Source organism: Canis lupus, chromosome 3, assembly GCF_011100685.1.
Source record: "Canis lupus familiaris isolate Mischka breed German Shepherd chromosome 3, alternate assembly UU_Cfam_GSD_1.0, whole genome shotgun sequence".
Lineage (NCBI taxonomy): Eukaryota > Metazoa > Chordata > Mammalia > Carnivora > Canidae > Canis > Canis lupus.
This window is the reverse complement of record NC_049224.1, coordinates 27,354,407-27,374,640: the sequence shown is the minus strand read 5'-3', so window position 1 is coordinate 27,374,640 and position 20,234 is coordinate 27,354,407. Positions and strand designations below refer to the sequence as shown.

The 20,234-nt window shown below is 38.3% G+C and overlaps 1 protein-coding gene and 1 long non-coding RNA gene across 2 annotated transcripts in view; one reads left to right on the top strand and one right to left on the bottom strand.

Moving 5' to 3' along the window:
- CMYA5 (cardiomyopathy associated 5) overlaps positions 1-20,234 on the top strand; it is an 89,391-nt gene that overhangs the window by 12,439 nt on the left and 56,718 nt on the right. The window lies entirely within an intron of this gene.
- Positions 2,276-18,727, bottom strand: LOC111095163. Its single transcript, XR_005356826.1, has 3 exons — positions 18,586-18,727; positions 7,361-7,415; positions 2,276-2,442 (listed from the first exon to the last, which is right to left on the bottom strand). It is a non-coding gene; the product is annotated as an uncharacterized LOC111095163 (long non-coding RNA).

The following is a 20,234-nucleotide window of genomic DNA, read 5'->3' as shown; positions in this document are numbered from 1 at the left end:
AGTAAAAAAAAAATTCTAAATTTACTTCTGTAAACTGTCCAAGAAGAACATTAGCTAAAATAGCTGAATATAACTTGATCTCACAGTTAGCACCCAGAAAAAAAATGCTATTTAAAGCTAAATAAAGCCTATCTGTCAAGGCAGGGAGCCCAGAATATAGAAGATGGGTGGAGAGGAGATTCCATATAGATGGGAAGGATAAAACTCGGAATGTAGGATCACTCAAGTGAGTTTCTAAAACCGTAAAACAATCCACCCAAAATAGAGCACATACAAGGAATGCCTCTGTCCCAGAATCCTTCAAGCACGTATTATTGTCTACACAGGGTAAGAGAGTGAAAGCCATTTGAATCTATCCTGTAACTTGGGAAGGTGCCTGTCCTTCATCAATGCAGCTCATGCCATCCCCCAGAGGTGAGGTTGTATTGCTTTTCCCACTCCTTTCTCTTTGTTCTCTGGTTAAAAGAGGTTGAAACAGGGAGAAGCAATACCTTTCCAGAAAGCCAGGATTCTGGTTTTGTTTTTGATTTGTCTCTTAATCTCCCTGGGAAATAATTGTTTGTTTCAAAGAAAAAGACTACAAGCAATTGTGTAGACTTTGGGACTGAAGGTGTCATCTGGTGGCAGCCCTGTTGAGCCATGTGCAAGAGAAACTGAGGAAGCTATGCTAAAGGAGAGACAGAGACAGAGAAGATTCCTGATAGTTTTACTGTTTCCTCTTCCCCGTGAGGCCTAGATACGTCTGCCCTTGGATTCCATGAGAAATCTCTATTCCCTTAAGATAAGTGCCCCTCTCGTCCCTATTTAAGCTAGCTTGAGGGCATTCATTCTTAGCACTGAGTGCTTTAATCATTTCTATCAGCCATTTTTTTCTCATATAGACCTTGGCTACACATGTACCCTTCCTCAGGGCTAGCCAAAAGAACTCCCTTAAGGTGGAGTCATGTCCCACATTTCCCGAAATACTTTTCTCCCCCAGTCAGGAACCTTTTGGACATCAGTAGCTACAGTGTTGAAACCCAAAGCTGCCACTCAACCTTCATCACCGCAACTTACTACTAGCAAAATTTTAAAAGCCTGCTTCAGATCTGGAGCAACTCATCCTTCCCATCCACATGCCTCCCTTTTGGAAATATTTTAAACTCTATTGAACTTAGAGTTATGGACCTGAAGAGAGTTTTATAATGACCTAACACCAACTTTAGCAGATACCATCCAGGTACTGCTAGCAAATTTTGTGATCAATCTCGGTTTGACCTCAAGATTCCAGGCTTGCTTGGAATCTCTCCTGGAGTTGTTAAAGCCTTAGCACTCGAGTTCTCCAGAATATACTGGTGATAGCTGCATGACCTCTTTGAGCCTCAGACTCTGAAAGATGTGGGTGTCTGTGGGAGTAGATTTAACTATGAACGCACCAGGATATCACGTGCTCCTGGAACAGAGGGGAGTGTGAATAGGTGTCATTTCCCCTCCCCTTCCTTCAGTATCATCTGTCAGGACCTCCTGACTTGAGCAGTGTTATGGACCCTTGCTGCCAGCTAACAATGCTGCTCTCCCCCGACCACTCACCCACACCTGCGTCGGGGTGTACTCTCAGATGCACAAATAACTCTTCTTGATTGGTGCTTTGTTTTACTTTTGAGTTAAAACTGGGAGTGAACGTCAGTCTGGACTGTACCAATCTCACTAGTGTCTTCCTCTCATTTCTTCGATCGGGTGGTCAGAAAAGGTCAAACCTTTCTTGTTAGAAATGTATTTAATACATCTCAGGGTCACGTTAAAATACACTAGTCCTAAAGCTCCACGACACTAACCGTGAGCTTTGAGCCGGAACAGGGTCAGGGATGCTGTCCCTGTGATGTACAGTAGAATAGCTCTCAGCACAGTTCTGTGAAGGGCTTTTCTCTGAATTCGGATTTCAACATGATTGTGGCATTCTGGCACTAAAAAGGATTTCATTCTTTCTCTTTTGTTTAAGGATTGTGTGTAATTTGTTGGAACACACAGTACACACTCCTAGATGTTGACTGGGAGAATGAGTAATGATTGAGCGATACAGAGAACAATACCCGGGAAACTCACCAATTTTACTTGGCTACACATTCCAGAGGTGATTATTGTTAGAGAGATGCCTTCTGTCGTAATTAATTATGGTTATGAGTAAATCAAAGTGGATTTGTAGATCCTCATGTCTGGGCTTTACGAGGTTAATTCATCATTGGAAAGGAAAAGGCAGAGAACAAACATCTGGAACACTTACTTTGCCAAGGATTGTACGCAGTATCTTACACGTATCATCGCAACACAGCTGCCTTAGGAAGTACACACTAGTCTCCCTGTTAACGGATGATGACCTTCAAGCTCAGGAAAGGCAGGGGAAGTAATTTGGCCAAGTTCACACGGCCAGCCAGTGGTGAAGCCAGGATTTAAATGCAGATTTCTCTGAGGTAAAAAAAAAATTTTATTTCCACCATTACCCCATCTGTCTCTACCCCATAGGCTCAGTGCTGTGGTATATACTAAGGTGAGGAGACAATGGTTTCTGTTGGAAGAAACCTAAGGTCAGATAGAAGACACATGGTAAGTACTAATTGTAATAATGCAAAATAGCAGTAAATAAAGACTGTGGTGAAATTATCAGAGAAACACTCAGTGAGCAGAGAATCCCAGTAAATCTCAAGTACTGTATTTCATCTGAGAGAGGGAGCTCATTAACAACTAGCCTAGTCACATTTTGATTTTCTAAAAACAACTCTCAAGACAGGGCTCACATGGTACCCAGGGTTGATAAAAGTGTGGGTAAGGGTGGAAGGTTCTTGCACAGGCGACTGATAGGAACGCACACTGATAAACCTTGCGTACTTAGCCAAAATCAAGAGTCGGCCACTTAACCGACCAAGCCACCCAGGCACTCCAAAAAGCGTGTAAACATTAAGCTTTTCTAGTTTTTTATTTTTTTTAAGATTTTATTTATTTGAGAGAGAGAGAGAGAGTAAGCATGAGGGGAGAGGAGAGGGACAGAGGGAGCAGGAGAAGCAGACTCCTAGCTGAGCTGGGAGCCCAATGTGGGGCCCTACACCAGGACTCTAGGATCATGACCTGAGCTGAAGGCAGACACCTAACTGACTGAGCCACCCAGGAGCCCCTGTTCAGAATTATTTTTAAATTTAAAAAGTGCACTCCAAAACATACCATTTGTGTAAAAAAATTTTTTAAAAAGCAAATGTCAGGGTAGAACAAGAATGAAAGAAATACACCAGTATATTAAAAGTAGTCATCTTTGAGTACTGGGATTACTGATTAATTTTCTTCTGTGCTTTTCTGTTTCCCCATATTTTCCACAGTAAAATTCATAACCGGCAATTAGGAAGAATTCTTTTTAAAGATAGAACATCGGGATCCCTGGGTGGCGCAGCGGTTTGGCGCCTGCCTTTGGCCCAGGGCGCGATCCTGGAGACCCGGGATCGAATCCCACGTCGGGCTCCCGGTGCATGGAGCCTGCTTCTCCCTCTGCCTGTGTCTCTGCCTCTCTCTCTCTCTCTCTCTCTCTGACTATCATAAATAAATAAAAATTTAAAAAAAAAAATAAAGATAGAACATCAAAATATTGATTTTTGGGGTGCCTGAGTGGCTTCATCCGTTAAGTGGCCAACTCTTGATTTCAGCTTAGGTCATGATCTCAGGGTCCTGGGATTGGGTCCCACATCTCAGTGGGGAATCTGCTGCCTCTCACTCTGTCCTTCCCCTGCTTCTCTCTCATTCAGATAAATAAGTCTTTAAAAAAAAATCTTGACTTTTCACCTGAATTCAAATGAAGAATAGGAGAAAAGTATTAGCAAGTGTTGCTTTTATTATGCTTTTTAAAGCATCATACTAGATCTTATAAATTTTTTTCCTGGATTTTTCTTTTTCCCTTGTGGGTGACGAATAAGAGAATGTTAGGTGAACTTCATCTTAATTTTTAGAACTGCTAAAGATGTCTAAGTGCTTTAAAGTCTTATAAAAATGATTTGGGGGATACAGAGTTTTACATTAATCCTATTTATACCAACATGGTCCCCCATAAAGGCAAATTGTACTATTGAATCTATTTTTGCTGTCTTCCAATTTTGAGATTTTATAGTCAGAAACAAAAAGACTAGAGCAAGCTACTGTCAAATTATTCCTAGTGTATTAATGGGAATTTTATTTAATCTCTTTGTTTCTTTTTCTCTCTGGAATTCAAGAGACTTCCTTTTATAATGTTGCTTTTTCTGTCTGCATTATGTTGTAGATAAAATGTTTTTCTAGCAATGGTGTTTAGACCTGATGAGGGGACCATTAGCTAGGTAGAGGGTGGCCTCATTGTGCGTGCAGCCAGTGGTATTTCTGTGAAGTTCATCCAGACAGGCCCAGGAGAGCCAATCCCCTGTCCCCTAAGCCTCTCTGCAGATACAGGTGGAAAGTCCTCTATCTGGAATCCTCCTGGCCAAGAAGTTTCTCACCCATCCCTGTTCAGCTCAGAAGCACCTGTTGGAGTAAGGTCTTGATGTGTTTTTTTTTTTTTCCTTTAAAAAAAAGAGAAGAAAAATGTTGCCATATACTATACTAGGCATATGGACAAATCCTCATTTCATAGGGGAGAATGGGAGCTAATAGAGGAGCCGAGTTTTCTCTTTCAGTGTATTTTTGTTATTTTCAAGGCTACAACATAAGGGCTCTTCTCTTTGTTGTAAACCTAAGAAAAATTACTAGAGGGTCACTAAAGAAATGAGGAAAACCAATTAAATTTTTCCTACTTTTTAGAACAATTAGTCCTCATCCTCCATGCTTTTATGGAGTTATAATTGTAGTAAAAAAAAATCAGTGGAACAGCAAGGGAGAAGTCTATCCTGACTCACTGTTTTATTTTAAAAAGATCCCAGCCTGACACATTCTCTTCAGATGAAGTGCTCTGTCTCTTGGTAACCACCCCTCAACCTGCATAGGAATTTGACAGCAGTGGCTGGTGGGGCACAGTTTCTGTTCGGCACTAATACTCAGTAGCTGTTGAAGAATTCCAGTGCTAAAGAGCTAAGCCTGTGTTTAACTCCTCAACTGGGAATCCCAGAACACAAATGTTCTTATCCTCCACAGTTTTTCATTTACATGCTCAGCCAAGGTTAATGTTGCCTCTGGTTGATTGTTTTTTACCCTCATTCTTGGGTGTGCCTATATTAGTGGTATCTCTCTACCTATACCAGGTAATTCTGAAGATATTTTTGCTTTATGGTCCAAGTCCTGTTAGCATCTGGTGGAAAGAGGCCAGGGGGACTACTAACATTCTTAGCACACAAGACAGCCCCTCACCACCATAGCAGAGAATTTATGTAGCCCCAAATGTCAATAGTGCCACCGTTGAGGAGCTCCCAAGGTCACAAATAATTGATTTCTCCAGGTTTTCCTCTGAAGCAGTCACTAAGCTATGGACCAACCCTGTCACACCATAGTTCATTTATTTTGATTCTCTAGACTTGACACCTTTCTGCCCTTAATTTCTTATAATAGTGAAGAATTTGGTGGATGAGTTTTTGTAGTAGTCTGAATCTGGTGGATTCAGACATTTTTCTACAGTTTACTTAATTGAATCTCAGCCCTCAACTCTAGGCCAGGACCTGAATAGCTAAGATACCCCCTAACTATTTTTGATGATGATGATGATGATGATGATGATGATGATGAGTGTGTGTGAGAGAGAGAATGTATATAGGGCTCAATTCCATGACTCCAAGATTACCACATGAGCTGAAATCAAGAGTCGGAGACTAATCAACTGAGTACCCAGGCATCTCCTCCTCCTTAAATATTTATAAATTGATTGATTGCTCATTCCAAAACCCAAACTACTCTTTTTAACTCTGAGGAGATAAATGGCTCCTATAATTCCAGAGTCCTGATGGGTCATATAACACCTTTACCCACTGCTAGGTAGACATTTCCTACTTGAAATAAGTGGAGAAGTTTATGCATGTGACCCATGTAATATTTTGGTTGGAGAGGGGTGGGAGTCAGTAAGAAGAAAGATGGTCACTATTTTGAAACATTGTACTTGCAGATGAATCACTTCTTCATCAACTCCTGGTTGAAAGGTCAAGCACATGTCTCAGGTACTCAGTGACCTAGGTTACCTCAATGTGTAGCTCATCAGTAACTAATTATCAGGACTGTCTAAAGCCCTGAGTGATGGATATTTTCTAATCTGCTTGGAGGTTGCAGTGGCATTTTAAAGCATCTAAATAATACTAACATATATGCCACTGAGTCTTTCAATTTTCAAAATTAGAGTTTTGCACACTCAGACCCTATGGTTTCACACTTGCCTTCTTTTGTACTTGTTGCTTTTTCTTGAATTGTCCTCAACCATCCCTAACCTGGTCCTCCTGGGAAATTCATTTTTATTTTGCAAAGCCTTGTATCATCAGCCTTTTATATTCTCTGATTATATCCCAGACCCCTAGTCTCACTTATATTTGCACAGCCTGCCTCAGTCTACTCCAAAGTTAAAAAATTTCCTTCTCTGTACATCCACATCTGATACCTTTTGCACACTCTTTCTGTTATCACCTGTATCAACTGTATTTTAATGATCTCTTTGTCAATATATCAACATGCTAGAGTTCATGTTCCTAGAAGGCACTGTGTTTTTCTCATGGTATTCCCATTACTTCCCGCATTATGAGTACTTGTTAGAATTAATTAACTTATTATTATTTTTTTTTAAAGATTTTATGTATTTGACAGAGGGGGCAAGCCAGAGAGCACAAGCATGGTGAGCGGCAGAGGGGAGCCCAATGTGGGGCTGGATCCCAGGACCCCGGAATCATGACCTGAGCTGAAGACAGATGCTTAACAGACTGAGCCAGCCAGGAGCCCCACTTGTTAGAATTTAAAAACAGAATTCCTATTATTTATTTTGCCAGGCTCAGTTTTGTTTTGTTTTGTTTTTTTCTTTGCAAAATATTATCACGCGACTGGGTTAGCTCTAATTATGGGACTGAAATGGGGCTTGTGGTAGTTAAGGGAAGATTATCAACATTAGATTAATGTTTTATGAAAATGTTTTCATTTACTTGCATAGTCAAAATTAAAATTATATACATATATTTAACACAAAAGAAGTATTTTCTAGGCCAAGTTGTATAGATATTTAATGTTGGAGTGAGATAGCCAAGTTGTATAGATATTTAATGTTGGAGTGAGATATTTCATGACTGAGATATAGTTAGGTTTGGTATTAGAGAAGAGAACAAAGCAAATCTCAATGACTTATCATAATAAAAGTTTCTATTGAGCTTGCTTAAACTCTCCTCCAAGTAGTGACTCAGGGACTGAGGCATCTTACCTGTTGCAGCTTTGCCCTTTTCATTATGCGGCATTTAAAGATGACATCCTTCAAACTGTGCATGAGAAAAAATACAGAGGGTCACATATTGGAGGTTTTAATGATCCCTACCTAGGAATGGCAAATGTAACTAGTGTTCACTTTCCATTGGCTAGAACTCTGTTACTTGGCTGCTGTCTGGCCTCACCCAACTCAAGGGAGGCTGGGAAATATAGACTATCTGTAAGCCCGGAGAAAAGAGAAACAAGCTTGGTGATAAGCTAACCATCTCTAATAGTGAGCAAAGAAACAACTCTCTATATGCAAAATAGAAAATGGAATCTATTAGAAGAACTTTGAAAAGCTCACAGAACAAATGGTAGACTGAGGAACTGAGCAAGAACCAGGGGAGTAGTAGGTGGGGTTCAGGGAACAAGAAAATCTGGTTGTCTGGCCTGGGTGCCATGGATTTTCAGACTCCCAGTGATGCTTCTTAAGATTCAAATTCCCGATTGGGGAAGGGCAGAGTGGAAATGGGCCAGCAAGCTTAGTCTGAGTACCTACTCATCTTTGAGTGGCTGAAGATGGCAGTGGCTTACTGTCCCATTCAGAGTGAAGTCTAAATATTTCCCATGGCTTCAATGCCCAGGTGAACTGGGTCTCAGCTACCCTCTGGCCTTACCTCCTGTTTTTCTCCTATCTTGCCCTGTTCCATCATACTCACATCTTTGCTGCATGTACCAACATCTGAGTGATGTTACTATTGTTGTTTGCTCTGCCCTTTCTGCTAGTATTTGTATGCTTAGTCCCTCACTCTTTCCAAATCTCTGCTCAAATGTCTCTTTAAAACTTAGAGGTCTTCGTTGATCACCCTGTACAGTATAGCACCCCAAACCATTGCCCTTAATCCCACTTACTCTGTTTTATTTTATTCATAGCACTAAATGCTACCAAACATTTGTATGTTTGCTTTGTTTTTCCTCTGTCTTCCTCTCTACTAGAATTTAAGCAACAAGAGAGCAGGAACTTTGTTTTGTTTACATGAAAAAAAAAATACAGATACTGGGGCACCTGGGTGGTTCAATTGATTAAGTGTCCAACTCTTGATTTCTGCTCAGGTCATGATCTCAGTGTCGTTAGATCAAGCCCCACGTTAGGCTCTCAGCTCAGTTTGGAGTCTGCTTGTGCCTTTCCTTCTGCTCCTTCCCCTGCTCTCTCTCTCTCTCATAAATAAAAATAAAAGCTTTAAAAAAAAACCCCAAAACCCCACAAACAACAACAACAACAACAACAACAACAACAAACAGACACTGGGTGAGTGTCAGAGCAAGCAGTAGAATCCAGGCTTCCTTCTTCCTGTCAGCAGATCACTGTAGGACCAGCCTGAGTTGGCATGCCCTGAGACTAAAGTAGCCTGGGCCTTTCAAGAATACCAATTTTTATCTGTACAACCTGACTCAAATTGTCAACCCTTATTCTTTCCGGCTCATGAACATTTTTGCCATGGATATAATATTATTTATCACTGACCATGGGTAATGCACTATTAATGTTGGTCTATGTTGCTTATAATGTATCATGTCAATGATTATAGTTCTGGAGTTATGAAAACCAGTGCATATAAAGTTGTTCACAGGTCTATGTGCTTGTGAAAGAAACTCACATGAGAACAGGGCATCACTAAATTCTAACTGACATTTCTCTTGGTCTGGTTAGTCCACATATCAGTTTATGGTGGATACTCACAAGCACGTAGGTTAGTTATCATATCTCTTCTTGCTGTCAAGTGATGATGTCCTTTAGGCTTTGCCAACTGCTGTACTTGTGGTCATATGTGTATATTGGGCTTTGACAAGTAGATTATTACACAACACCCTCTTTTCCCTGCCCAAATTCTGAAATGACTGATAAATAAAGGAATGGCAAATAGAGATCAAAATGTCAACTTTATTCCTAATAAAGCTAATGATCTCAAAGGATGTGGCTTAGGTGTAGGATAACAATGTATTTCTGACACCAAATCTCAGAAATAGACAGATTTAGGGTACCTTGATGGCTCAGTTGATTAAATGCCTTCTCAAGATTTTAGAAGAATAAAATAAGGAAAAATTAATTTATAGCTCTACCATAGCTCAGACCAAATTGGTTAATTTGAAGTGAACCATAATGATCTTTTAGAAAATTTGCACCAGGGACACCTGAGTGGCTCATTGGTTGGGCATCAGCCTTCTCAGGGCGTGATCCCCAAGAAGAGGTCCTGGAATCGAGTCCTGCATTGGGCTCCCCGTGGGGAGCCTCTTTCTCCCTCTGTGTCTCTGCCTCTCTCTCTGTGTCTCTCATGAATAAATAAATAAATAAAATCTTTTTTAAAAGTAAGAAAATTTACACCAAATGGTGATTTTACTATAAGAAAAATCATGCCTAACATGGTGCCTAACATGGAGCTCAGTAAATACTTGTTGAATGAGTGAGTCTGGACTTTGGGCTTCAATTTGAAATCAGCTCAAAGTCAATGATGATTGAAGAAATTTTATAGTTTTGAAATTCATCTGAAACAAATTCTGTGGGTATACATGGAAATTAGAAGTATACAGAAAAGGGACACCTGGGTGGCTCAGTGGTTGGGCATCTGCCTTTGGCTCAGGTCTTGATCCCAGGGTCCTGGGATTGAATCCCTGCATCTCCTGCAGGGAGCCTGTTTCTCCCTCTGCTTATGTCTCTCCCTCTCTGTGTGTCTCTCATGAATAAATAAAATCTGAAAAAGAAAGAAAGAAAGAAAAAAATAATATTATCTCTTTTAATTACTTTCTATTAAACCTAATTGACTAGAGTAACAAAGATCCCCATTTTTTCCTTAAAACAGGCTGATGCCTGCAGCAAGCTAACCATTCCTTGTAGCAGGCTACTGTCTAATAATGATGCTACCCATCATTTTTGAGTAGCATTTTTATTAAAGGTCATTTGTGATTATTCCCAAACCTATTTTATTTCAATTAATTGACTGATTGATTGATTTTTAAGTAGGCCCCATGCCCAGTGTGGAGCACAGTGTGGGGTTCGAACTCATAAACCTGAGATCAAGAACTGAGCTGAGATCAAGAGTTGGATGCTAACTGACTGAGCCACCAAGGTGTCCCCCAAACCTTTTTATACTAGTTGTACTTGTTATTACATGATTTAATGAAATATTACTGATGCTGATGAACTGAGTGCGAAAGTAGAAGAGTTATTCTTCTGAAAACAAAGGTGAGTGTTTTGTAAAGACTTCACAAGAGGAGAGCTCAAAGGAACCACTGAAGACATGATTCCTGCTCATAGGTAGTTTATAGCCATGTAGAGTAGCTACAGTTGTAAAAAACAGCTCTAATATAGGATGGTAAATGCCATAGAAGATTACATGAAGATTCCAGAAGTTCAGAGGAGGAAAATTACTTTTGGCTTAGAGAATCATTGACAGGTACATGGAGAAGTTGATATATGAGTTGGTCTCTGAAAAGTATAAAATTAGAATGTACAGAGATGATTCATTCCAAGTGAAAAGAAGGATGTAAGCAAAGCCATGAGGGGTAAAACTGATGTTTGGCTGGAGCACAGGGTTCATAAAGAAGAAGAGTAGAAGATGAAAGTAGGAAGATAAATGGGTTTTCAAATAATAAAGAGCCCTAACTTCCATGCCTCTGAAATGTCTGGTCATTGTGAAAATAGGGTACCTATTTTTCTCATCCACAATAAACTCAAGTGGTCTATAGTATACCTACAAAATGAGGTCTTTATATTGGGGCATGATAAAACTGTATAATAATTTTTTCATTCATGGTTTCATGCATTTTTTCCTTTACTGCCTAATAGCTTATAAACTCTTCTTAGCCTAAGCTATTTTATATTACTTTTGTTCAGCAATGCGTAAGATTAGTTTTCTGCTAAAGAAATGAGTATTCAATTAATTTTTGGTGAAAATATTGTAGAATTAGTGATTATGTTTTTAAGAACTCTTGGTTCTTTTTTTTAAGGCCTACATAAAATACTAACAATTTGTAATATAAGATTACAAATTTGCTTGATATTTTATAGCTTAAAAACTAAGTTTTTAAATATATAGTTTAAAAGCAAAGTTTTCAAATAAGCAAGATCAAATGTGACTTTATTACTGTGTTGTAACAGTTGATACTTAATGCATTTTAACAGATACAGTAGGAAAAAATACTATCCATTACTTTTGTTTCATTTGATACACTATTAGTGCACTGTGATTACTTGAGAGTAGAATACATCATCATGAAAACCTAAGGTATTGCTTATAATGATAGTCCCATAAGGAATGTCACTTTAACTGTTGGTCAGAAGGGACTGCTCATTTCTAGAATATTAATCTTGAGCCCAATAGAAACAAAATATAATAATTATCTTAGCCTCAAAATTCGAGGACCTGTTTTGCTTCTTTAGAAGTATAATTCTTTTTTCCTTAAGTAAGAAATTAAAACAGATGATGATGGGATAAGGGAAATCATTATTTTGGTAGCATTACTTCGATGGCTAGCTGTTTCCTCTTTAAAAATTTCAGTTTGGATATATGAGTATTCCCTTTCTTTGGTTTTCTTGCTTGTAAAATGAAAAATATTATAAAAGCACAAGGCTCTTTCCATTCATGACCAATAATTTAATTTTCAGTAAGTTACTAGTTTCTGTTTAAGCTAAAGCAAAATGGAAAGAGGCTGTGTCTAATGAGGCTGATAACTGCTAAATTGCAAACACAAGAATTTTTGTGATATGGTCATATTTCATGACCTTATCCTTCACTTTGGAACTAAAGAAGTTAGACTTTTCTAGAACATTTAATAAAATTCATCTCTTGAGAACTGATTTATACTAATACAACTCTAACACAAAATATAAATTTAGAAAATATGTCAACTTAACAGTGGGATATAAGAATATTATCAGCAAGCATATCAAAACACAATTCAGGGGTTATCATATCCCCTTCTTACTATAAAAAGGGGTCTGTAGGTCACATGGTAAAAATATAAATTAGGGTTTATTGGGGGAAATGTAGAAATGGAGAAGTAGAAGAGCACATGAATCCTTCAAGCTCTCATCCCACAAAGCTTACTTATTCAGGGCATAGCTGGATTGCTATGTAAAGAGAAGGGCACCTGGAGGAAAGTGATGCTTATGTAGTGCTGAACTTATAGGGAGAGGGGGACATAGACATAAAAAATAAGTTTGAAAACTTTGTCAGAGGACTGGAAATAATTAAAACAATACTAGAAATACTAGAACTGAAAAACACAATAACAATGATACACTTGATGATTGTAGCAGCAGTTTAGACACACCTGGAGATAGAATAAATGTACTGAATGATATATCGAAAGTAACATTCAAATGAAGCACAGATAAGACACAGTAAGAAATTCAAATTTATGAAAAGTTGGAACCTCATAAAAAGAGAAGAGGGACAAGGGACAGAAACAATATTTGAACAGAACATGGCTGAGAATTTGTCAAAGATGATGAAAGACATCAATGTACAGATTCAGGAAACCATACAAACTCCAAGGAGGGTAAGGTTTCTAAGCACATGATAGTAAAGCTTCTGAAAACTAAAGACAATAAGATTCTAAAAATAGAGTCAGAGAAGCAACATTACACTAACAGTTGATTTATCAATGAAACAATGGAAAATAGAAAATAATGGAATGATATTTTTAAAGTATTGAGAGAAAATATTGGCCAATCTAGAATTTCATACCCTGAAAAAATACTTTTAGAGAATGGAAGTGTTAAAAGACTTAAAAAAAAAAAGTAGAAAGAGTTTATCACCATTAGATTCACACTAAAGGAAATACTAAATGGAATTCTTCAGGGAGGAGGAAAATGATTGCACATGGAATGTCGGAGACGTAGGAAGAAATGAAACACAATAAAAAGATTCAGTATCTTGATAAATCTAAATGAATACTGACAGTTTAAAATACTAATAAAGTTATGTCCATGGGATTTAAAAACTTATAGAATTAAAAATATAATTACAGAAGCATGTAAATTGAAATTAAAGTGGGTTAGGGTCTTTGTGTTGTCTTTGAAAAAATAAAAATACCAATTTGTGTTAGACATTAATGAGTCCACAGATGCATGTTGTAATCTCTAGGGTAATTACTAAAGAATAGTAAAATGTAACTACCGAGCTGATAGGGAAAATGGAATAATAATAAATATTCAATCAGAAATAAGGAAAGAAAGGAGAGAAAAAGGAATAGAGAAACATAGAATAGGTAGTACAAAAAGAAAGCAAAGATAGAAGACTTAACCCCAAAAATATGACTATATTAGTAATTAAGTTTATTTTATTTTTTTAATAAATTTTTTATTGGTGTTCAATTTACCAACATACAGAATAACACTCAGTGCTCATCCCGTCAAGTGCCCCCCTCAGTTCCGGTCACCCATTCACCCCCACCCCCCGCCCTTCTCCCCTTCCACCACCCCTAGTTCATTTCCCAGAGTTAGGAGTCTTTATGTTCTGTCTCCCTTTCTGATATTTCCCACACATTTCTTCTCCCTTCCCTTATATTCCCTTTCACTATTATTTATATTCCCCAAATGAATGAGAACATACACTGTTTGTCCTTCTCTGATTGACTTACTTCACTCAGCATAATACCCTCCAGTTCCATCCACGTTGAAGCAAATGGTGGGTATTTGTCATTTCTAATGGCTGAGGAATATTCCATTGTATACATAAATCACATCTTCTTTATCCATTCATCTTTCGATGGACACCGAGGCTCCTTCCACAGTTTGGCTATTGTGGACATTGCTGCTAGAAACATCGGGGTGCAGGTGTCCTGGCGTTTTTGTATTTCCCTGATGGCAAGTGATGCAGAGCATTTTCTCATGTGCATGTTGGCCATGTATATGTCTTCCTCTGTGAGATTTCTCTTCATGTCTTGCCCATTTCATGATTGGATTGTTTGTTTCTTTGGTGTTGAGTTTAAGAAGTTCTTTATAGATCTTGGAAACTAGCCCTTTATCTGATACATCATTTGCAAATATCTTCTCCCATTCTGTAGGGAGTGTCTTTTAGTTTTGTTGACTGTATCCTTTGCTGTGCAAAAGCTTCTTATGAGGTCCCAATAGTTCATTTTTGCTTTTGTTTCTTTTGCCTTTGTGGATGTATCTTGCAAGAAGTTACTGTGGCCAAGTTCAAAAAGGGTGTTGCCTGTGTTCTCCTCTAGGATTTTGATGGAATCTTGTCTCACATTTAGATCTTTCATCCATTTTGAGTTTATCTTTGTGTATGGTGAAAGAGAGTGGTCTAGTTTCATTCTTCTGGATGTGGATGTCCAATTTTCCCAGCACCATTTATTGAAGAGACTGTCTTTCTTCCAATGGATAGTCTTTCCTCCTTTATCGAATATTAGTTGACCATAAAGTTCAGGGTCCACTTCTGGGTTCTCTATTCTGTTCCATTGATCTATGTGTCTGTTTTTGTGCCAGTACCACACTGTCTTGATGACCACAGCTTTGTAGTACAACCTGAAATCTGGCATTGTGATGCCCCCAGCTATGGTTTTCTTTTTTAAAATTCCCCTGGCTATTCGGGGTCTTTTCTGATTCCACACAAATCTTAAAATAATTTGTTCTAACTCTCTGAAGAAAGGACATGTTATTTTGATAGGGATTGCATTAAACGTGTAAATTGCCCTGGGTAACATTGACATTTTCACAATATTAATTCTGCCAATCCATGAGCATGGTATATTTTTCCATCTCTTTGTGTCTTTCTCAATTTCTTTCAGAAGTGTTCTATAGTTTTTAGGGTATAGATCCTTTACCTCTTTGGTTAGGTTTATTCCTAGGTATTTTATGCTTTTGGGTGCAATTGTCAATGGGATTGACTCCTTAATTTCTCTTTCTTCAGTCTCATTGTTAGTGTATAGAAATGCCATTGATTTCTGGGCATTGATTTTGTATCCTGCCACACTACCAAATTGCTGTATGAGTTCTAGCAATCTTGGGGTGGAGGCTTTTGGGTTTTCTATGTAGAGTATCATGTCATCGGCGAAGAGGGAGAGTTTGACTTCTTCTTTGCCAATTTGAATGCCTTTAATGTCTTTTTGTTGTCTGATTGCTGAGGCTAGGACTTCCAGTACTATGTTGAATAGCAGTGGTGAGAGTGGACATCCCTGTCGTGTTCCTGATCTTAGGGGAAAGGCTCCCAGTGCTTCCCCAGTGAGAATGATATTTGCTGTGGGCTTTTCGTAGATGGCTTTTAAGATGTCGAGGAATGTTCCCTCTATCCCTACACTCTGAAGAGTTTTGATTAGGAATGGATGCTGTTTTGTCAAATGCTTTCTCTGCATCTAATGAGAGGATCATATGGTTCTTGGTTTTTCTCTTGCTGATATGATGAATCACATTGATTGTTTTACGAGTGTTGAACCAGCCTTGTGTCCCGGGGATAAATCCTACTTGGTCATGGTGAATAATTTTCTTAATGTATTGTTGGATCCTATTGGCTAGTATCTTGTTGAGAATTTTTGCATCCATGTTCATCAGGGATATTGGTCTGTAATTCTCCTTTTTGGTGGGGTCTTTGTCTGGTTTTGGAATTAAGGTGATGCTGGCCTCATAGAACGAATTTGGAAGTACTGCATCTCTTTCTTTCGGAACAGCTTTAGTAGAATAGGTATGATTTCTTCTTAATTTCCTGGTTGACCCTTTCATCTTTTAGCATGATGGTCCTTAACCTCCACGTGTTTGAGGTCCTTCCAAACTCTTCTTGTGATTTAGTTCTAATTTCAAGGCATTATGGTCTGAGAATATGCAGGGGACGATCCCAATCTTTTGGTATCGGTTCAGACCAGATTTGTTCCCCTGGAACTTGTCCTTCTAGCTGGTCTTCTAGGGGAGGGGCCTGTTGTGCTGATTTTCTGGTGTTAGCACTTGGGGGAGCTGCTCTGCCACCTGCCTGGTGCAGGGTTCAGTGGGGGTTGTTTACCCCGTGAGGCCCCTGGAGGAACAACCCCAGTGGCGGGGCCAGCTCTGAAGCCCTGGAGTCAGCCCCCGCAGTAACTCCGGAGCTCTCGGTCTGCAGGGCCTGGAGGCTCTGGGGCGGGCTGCTGATCTGCTTAGCTCGGGGCAGGAGCGTCCTTGCTGTCCTGGGCCCTCCCGGCCTCTACCTGTCCCGGGGGAGGCCGGATCCTGGGCTGTGTCCCGGCGCCCTGTGCTCCTGGCCGCGGAGCCCCCTCCGCAGATCCGCCGCCCGAGCCCCTCCGAGCTGCTCTGGGTCCTGCCGTGTGCGCTGCAGCCCTTAGGGAGCTCGGCGCACTCTCCTGGGCACGCAGTTGCTCTGTTAGTGTCCCCGGGAGCCCGAGGGCATCCCCGCCCTCCTGGGGTCCTGCTCTAACTCCCTGCGAGCCCCTTTCCGCCCGGGAAGATTGGTGCAACTCCTGCTTCTCCGGGTCGGGGCTCTCCTGTCCTGGGGACACTCGCCCCGGCCTTAGCCCGGCTCCTCGGGGCCCTTCCCCCTTGGATGCCTTTTGTTTCTTTATTTCTTTTTTCCCCGTCTTCCTACCTTGATAGAAGCGCGAACTCTGCTCACTGTAGCGTGCCAGCTGGTCTCTCTTTAAATCTCAGGCCGAATTCGGAGATTTTCAGGATGATTTGAAGGTTATCTAGGTAATTTGGTGGGGACAGGTGATTTGGGGACCCTACTCTTCCGCCGTCTTGCCCCTCCTCCTATATTAAGTTTAAATGAACTAAGTGCTTCACTTAATTATCAAGTTGATTTAAAAAAATCTTTTAAATTTTTAGATTCAAAAAATCTAAAATATAAGTATAAAGATACAGAAAGGCTAAAAAGTAAAAATGTAGAAAGATATAGCATGCAAACATTAATCAAAACCAAGCTGGTATAATTTTATGAATAAGAGCACAATTTTATTAGTATCAAAGCATATCTAGGCAAAAATTATTATTCACAGATAAGGGAGACATTTCACTATGTATAAAAGTTAATATTTTCAGGAAGATATAGTCATTCTAAATTTACTTGTACCTAATCACATAGCTTCAAAATATGTATGTCAGGTATTAACAGACTTTAAAGAGAGACAAATTCATAATTATCATATTTAAAGAGATCTTTCTCAGCAGGTGATAGAAAAAAAACAGACAAAACATGTTAGTAAAGATAAACAAAAATTTGAATAAAATAATAAGTCAGATTTACTTGGCATATATAGAATGCTTCTGAAGGATTGCAGGACACATGTGTTTTACAAGAGCACATAAATATTAAAAACCCCAAAACCTCCCAAATTTGGTCAAATAACCATAAAATAGATCTCAACAAATTTCAAAGTCTGACAATATAAAATAAATTCTTTGGCCACAATGTAATTAAAAAGCACTACAAGAAAACATCTAGGAAATCCCCTTGTATTTTCAAAGTGAGAAATACATTTTTAAATAATTTCTGGGTCACAGTGGAAAATTCAAAAATATTTTGAGATTGATAATAATGAAAATATTATATATACAAACTTTTATGTGATACATCAAAACCTTTTCTGAAGAAGAAATGCATGGCCTTAAATTAACAATACATTAGAAAAGAGGAAAGTGGAAATTAATGATATGAGAATCTATCTCAAGAAGGTAAAAAATAATTGCAAGTTAAACTCAAAGACACCTTTCCTAAAGAAAGGAAATAATAAAAAGCAGACATTTATGAGATAGGAAACAACAATAAAGCCAAACTTTGAAAAGATTACCAAATGATAAACCTCAGCTGTTCATACAAAAAAGAAGATACAAATAACCAATATCAATAATGAAAAAAATGGATAACATTTTAGATCTAACAAAAATTTAAAAGATCCTAAAAGGATATTACGAATAATCTTAATGACTTTTTTTATTTTTGAGAGGGAGAGACAGGAGTGAGGAGCACAGGGAGAGGGAAAGAGAGAATCCTAAGCAGACTCCACAGCCAATACAGAACTCGCTGTGGGGCTTAATCTCACAACCCTGAGATCATCACCTGAGCTGAAATAAGAGTCAGACACTTAATTGACTGAGCCACTCAAATGCCTCAATCCAATGGCTTTTTAAAATTTAGTTTATATAGGCCAATTCTTGCAAAAATACAACATATCAAATCAGACACAAAAATAAATAGAAATTCCAGGTAGATACATAACTATTAAATAAATTAAATTACTAATTAAATACCTTACCCCAAAGAAGACTCCAGGTCTTGATGACTTCACCAATAAAGTCCACCAAACACTTAAGAGAGAAACAAAACCATCTTCCATAAATTCTTCCAGAGAATAGGGAGAGAACATTTCTCAATTTGTTGTTTGAGGCAGCAAATGATGAAACCTGATAAACACATTGCAAGAAAAGAGATTGTAAGCCAATTATTCATGAACACAGGAGCAAAATTTCTAAACAAAGTATTAGTAATCAAAATCCAACATTATATATAATGTATAATACATTACAACCATACAAGTTTGTTTCAGGAATTCAAGGTTGGTTTGACATCTGGAAATCAATCATTGTAATTTACCACATTAACAGACTAAAGGATATGGTCATATCCATAGTTGTATAAAAATTGTTTAATAAAATTTAGCATTCAGTATTTTAAAAACTCTTAGTGGATAGGAATAGAAGTTAACTTCCTTAATGAGATGAAAGTTATCCTCAAAAAGAAGCTCTAGTATCAGCTCTGGTATCAGTCTATTTTTTCTCGGTCTAACACCCGCTAAGCCTTCTCCTTGCTCAACTCTGAAAGTGAGCTACATACACAGGTCATCAAGATGCATCTGTCTTCTACATGGGAAGCCAAATAATAATGAGAAGTTTTCTATGAGAATCAGAGGAGAGTGAATGAGATGATGTTCATAACCAATATCCATTAACTATGAGAAACTGATGTATACATCTTTGTAGAGATGAGAACACTTGTGTTCCTGAATAAGAAATGTATTTCTGAACTCTATGCAGACTATTTCTCTTCTATTAAGGGAAATTATTTTTTTAGACTGAGTGTAATGTGAATACTTGGGCTGTGGTTTTACACATGCTAATATAGTCATTCTCTGATTCCTGTTGGCTCTGTCATTCTTCTATTCCTTTGCTTCTCTCCAAAAATCCAGACATCCTAAAATACTTTGGGTTTTTCAGTGAGCCAGGCTGACTTATTCATATGTACATTTTGCATATTCTGTGACATTTTCCTGGAATAACCTCTCCATCCTCACTCCACCTCCACTCCTCATCTATTTGGCAAACTCCTATTTATTCTTCAAAATCCAACTCAAGTATCTTTCCTCTGTGAAGTCTTCTCTTCTTTACATTGTTACTGTATCTTTCTTGTCTTCTAAAATAGTACTAATCATACTGTGTTAAAATATTTAGTTCTATTATATTTTTAATTTCTTGAGAGAAAGTTCTATGTCTTTATATTTGTATTCCTAGTATTTGAGCCCAATAAAAGTTTATTAAATGAAGAAATGAGTTAGTGGATGAATAAACAATTGAATAAACCCACCTCTATCTTAGGATCACCATTTGGGTATTCTGCTAAGCACTCATGAACTCATTCTAGCTAGTAATGAAAACTTCTCTGGTTGAGTACATTAAATTTACAATCAATAATTAATTCTAAATTGAATTTATAATTGCTTTTATAATACTACTACAATCATGGGCTTTCAAAACGCTGACTTCCCAGATGCATGTCATAACCTTAATTTTTAATTTCATCCTGCTTCTCTTAAACTAAACAAAAGGGAGAAGAAGTAGAAGGAATTGAAAATTCTGAGGAATAACTTTAATTAGGTATGTAAATAACCTGAAAACATTTTTAAAATAA